Source organism: Aptenodytes patagonicus, chromosome 2 (assembly GCF_965638725.1).
Source record: "Aptenodytes patagonicus chromosome 2, bAptPat1.pri.cur, whole genome shotgun sequence".
Taxonomy (NCBI): domain Eukaryota; kingdom Metazoa; phylum Chordata; class Aves; order Sphenisciformes; family Spheniscidae; genus Aptenodytes; species Aptenodytes patagonicus.
The window spans coordinates 57,751,495-57,756,128 of record NC_134950.1 but is presented as its reverse complement, the minus strand read 5'-3'; positions in this window follow the sequence as shown (position 1 = coordinate 57,756,128).

The window sequence follows — 4,634 nt, the reverse complement described above, 5'->3', positions numbered from 1 at the left end:
CCGCCCGGCTCGCAAGGACCGCCGGGGAGCGGCGCGAGCTCGCCACCGCGCAGGCGCCGCCGCCTCGCTCCGCGGCACGGGGCGGCCGGGGGCGGGGCCCGTAGGGCGGGAGGCGCGTGCGCCGACGGCCCCCCTCCCCCAGGAGAGGCGCTCTGCGCACGCGCAATGCTGTGAAGGCGGGGGGAGGCTGGGCGGGGGAAGAGACCGGTCGTGCGCGCAGGGCATGACGGGCACTGAAGTTCCCTCGGGGACGCCTACCTGCAGAGGTGGCGCGCCGGCTTCCGGCCGCCGAACTACAACTCCCAGCGACAGGCGCGCCGCGAGGGGGACGGCCGGAGCCGTCGCTCGCTTCTTCCCTCGACCCCTGGTTTTCAAAGCCCCCAGGCCCGCGGCGGTGGTGGGCGCTGCTAGTCAGAGGGAGGTCGGTGCAGGGGGCCGGGCGTGAGGCGAGCTGGCGGGAGCTGGGCAGCGAGGGGCTGCCTGACAGAGGACCCCGCTGTAGGGCGCCCCGCGCTCCTCCTGCTTCAGCGAGTGACCTCCCGGCGGGGAAAAACCGGTAAAATAACTTCGTAAAGTTTCCTGACGCCGCTGAGGGCAGATGGGCAGCGACCCGTCTGCTCTTCTGGGCAGATTTACAAGGAAATGTAAGCGTTAGCACTGATTAAAGCAGCGTCTGACTAAAACCGTTGTGAGATAAAATTTGTAACAGTGGGAAGTCGGCAAACGTCAAAAGCCGTTAACACAAATGCAAGAGCTGACACAGTTCTGTAGGCGTTTACTTCTAGCCTGCTTCCTGAATAACGCTACTACTGACTTCTACGTTTGCAGCTCACACGGGAGCAGCCATCCACTTCGGCTTCATCTTGCGTAACAAATCTGACCTTGAATCATTACCCACTCGTCTCTGCCGCTCTCTGGAATACAAGAAAATGGAGAAACGCTCTGGATGTGACTGGAGGTGACCTGTGCCAAGAAACACATCTCCGTCTCAACATGCATCCTGTTTACAGTGATGTTAAAAGGAATTTTGTATTCTTTGTCTCTTACAATGCAAGTTTCTGTTATGTTAAGCACCTGCATAATTTGAATCCTTTTCAGGATTCCTCATCAACAAGGGAATTTGTTTCAGTAAGAAGCAGGCCAATTCATTCCCACAGCCTCAAACATAATCCCTGGGCTATTGGACACATTAATACTGTGGCAGCGTGCCACCTGCTTCGTTTATTCACTTGAGATTCAATGCTGCTTAGTCCCTGTCAAATGGGCTCTTTGTGCAACCTCCTGTGGTAATGTAAAAGGTCCCCCACAGGAATTTGTGCTATTCAGTAGAAAATACAAAAGGGAGGGTTGTAAACACTCCGATTAGTGTTGGAGCACAGAGATATTGTCTCCACAGCATATTACATAACCACACAACTTCCAATTTACCTCCTCGCCTCCAGAAGAAACAGCTTAACAGCAAGGGCTTACTCGGGTATTTAACTTAACATCATAGCTAATGTTTTTTTGTTATACAAAGGCTGTGTTCCTTCTGGCAAAAGAAGAGAGAAAGGTTACTTCAGTAACATCCCATAGTAATTCGAGATGATTGCCTTTGAGGATCTCCACTTGAAGTGACAGTTGCCAGAGGCTCTCAAGTCTGTAGATTAAGTATTATCAGAGGCTGTTGCCAACACAAGTTCACGTACAATGGGCCCATCAGCTAATGAACCCAGAATGAATCTTCTCCCATTTTCTGAAGACAAACAAGTGATTATGTGCAGCGCTGAGTATACCAGTTTACTGCCATGTGAAATACATTTGGATGACTTCTGACTTAAAAAACTCATTGTGGTCTGAGGCCTACTTACACAGACCAAGGCACTTTCTTACACCCTCCATGCCCCACATTCACTCTGTAAATTCTTACTGCTTTAAGGACAAAGTCAAGCAAGGATTCTGAGGTGGCAAGCTCTTTGCTTTGAAATTCAGTCTTGCTGAGGTACCTGAGCCTCATAAATGTAATAAAATAATAATGGAGGGGAGCTTTAGAAATAATTTTGTCAGGAAAAAAAAGGGGAAAAGGCAGAGCTGTGTTAATGAATGAATAATTCCTTCCTGTTCCCTCTCAGTTATACTGCTACTTCCAAGAAAGCCGTTTTTGGGGGTGAGTTTGTCTTCGAGAGATGAGAGTCTACATAGGCTGTACTACTCTGGGATAGCTTTAGACACACGACGTAATTCTTATTAGCAATAAAAGAATACACAGCAGTCATAAAGAGGTGTAGCTTATGAAAGAAACGGGTTGGCCACATACAGAAACACACATGTGAACACTGAGAGCCTGAATATACAAAGGAAAAACTAGAAGAAATAATGTTTTTGGGGAAAAAAACCGTATCAGTTATTCCTAAGTATCACCACACAGCAGGAGAAAAGAGAGCCAAAAGAGCTGTATAACACTGAACTCTGCCTATACACCTCCCATGAGCACTATGGAGTCACACCATTCTAAGATCTTTGCAAAAGAAGCAGCAAATTTAAGAATACTTAAGCAATGAAGAGTATACTAAAAACTTGGGTTTTGGCAGCCTTACCTCTTGGATTTGTTTGAAAGGGATCTGCTTTGCTCCTTGCAATGTCTTGTCTCTAAGTATGTTTTGCTATGTGAGTAGCACAAACTTTTAACAAAGTACTACTTGGTGAGATGTCATGCCAAGAGCACGTGGCAAATCTTGGTACAAGTGTTTCTTTTCAAAACCCAACAGACATTATAATCAGCAAAAATGTTAGGTTATGTGATCAACGCTCCCCTCCGTGAGCACACGAAGGAGCACAGTGGCACAACGGCAGGTGGGGGAACCCCAATACGGTACCCAGAGAAATGAGCCCCTCCCAGGGCTGTCCCATGACTGCCATCAGCCCATGGGCCAGGGGTGACACCCATCCCTGTGAGTTATGGGAAAAGCTCTCCAGAGCACCTAAAAAGGTGGGGTTACTGCCTACAGGAGTTTGGGACTCCTGAGACATCGGGGAAGAGCATTTTGAGATCGCAGAAGACTTACTACAGGATTTATAGCAGAAGGACCAAAGGCAGGGAAAGGGAGGGATCAGGGTTGTTTGGGAAGGAACAAAGATGGGGAAAAAGAGGGATAAGAAGATAAAAGGGGCTGGTCAGCTGCAAACAGGTTGCCGGTCAGTACACTTGTTTGGCCGTGCCCTGCAGGTACCTCATCACCATGGTCTGTCCTGTCTTCTCATTAAATTCTTCTCCTGGGTGAGGGCGTCTCCATGCTGCGTGCATGGAGGTGTAAGTGCCAGCCACTGGAGAGGGGACCGCGAGTCACAGGGGCCTGTGCGTCTCAGGTGCCTGTGGCTGGAGAGACCGGAGCATGTGCGTGTTGTGTGGGTCTGTGTCAGTGTGCGATCGCCAGCAAACATCAAGCCAGACCAGCCAGCCAGCAGGATGAGTGGCTTGGGAGCCAGGTATCAAAGCAGCCATAATTTTGGGATGGATACTGGAGAGACCATAGATATGTTATTAGAGATACAAGCAGGTGTTCTTATATTAATTTTTTAAGTACTAGATGTGAAATCCATAAAATGTACTAAAAGCAAGCCAGGAACCCTAAGAAATGACAGGAAAGCAATGTCACGTTACGGCCATTGTACTCTCTCTGCACGGTGTCAATGCTTCTGAAATTTAGGAGCAACAAGTGCCTGTGGGGAGAAACAAAACAAAACAAAAAAACCAAACACAAAACCCCCAAAATCAAACCCCTAAAACAAAGCAACTAAACAAAAACCTTCTGTACTTTTAGAGAAAGAATAACAAAAGGCCTTCAAACCCTTCTCAGTCAGAACCCCAGCAGACTACAGATTTGTATAATCCCTTATTATATGCATTCCCGTTTTTGCTTCCCTTTAAGTTCAGTGATGTACAATTCTGTCCTGAAGGACGGTGATAAAACTGGCTGATGCTCTACCTGGAGAAGATTCCTAGCCCGAAAAGTTTTTAAAGCACGTTCTTAAGTACTTAGGTAGGTGACGGTTTGCTGGTATCCAGACCTAGGTGAAATAAGAGCCCCTCAAATAAATTATTATTTTTCTTGCAAAGTGTAGTAAGACTAAATAAAGTGATTAGATTTCTGTCAGAACATTTTGACTATTAGTAAAATTATATTTTATTGATTTATGTAAAGAAAAAACTTAAAAGGCACCTACAATTTTAGTTTTGGAAAAAACTGCTGAAGATTTAGTAATTCTTTGTATTGTTCCATCTGTCTAGATCAGTAACTTTTACACTACGCTTCCTGGTAACATTTGCCCTGAGAAAATAATGAGAAAGAAAACACGTGAACCAGAAATGTCTTTTTATTAAAATACCTCTTAAAACACTCATCGTAATAAAACGCACTGGATGTTGCTGTATGACATTTGCATACACACAATGCTTACAGCAAACTCTAGACAGCATCAGGAACTACGAAAAATAAGGCAAGCCCCAGAAAGCGTGCATCCTCACTACCTACTCTCGGGCCATTACACAACCAACCATATTTACATGTTTATGCCGTCCCCCCCAGTGTTTCCTGGAGATCTGTTAGGCCAGTCCCCCCTTCCCTCCCACTCCCCACCCTTGCTGTTCCCTTGAC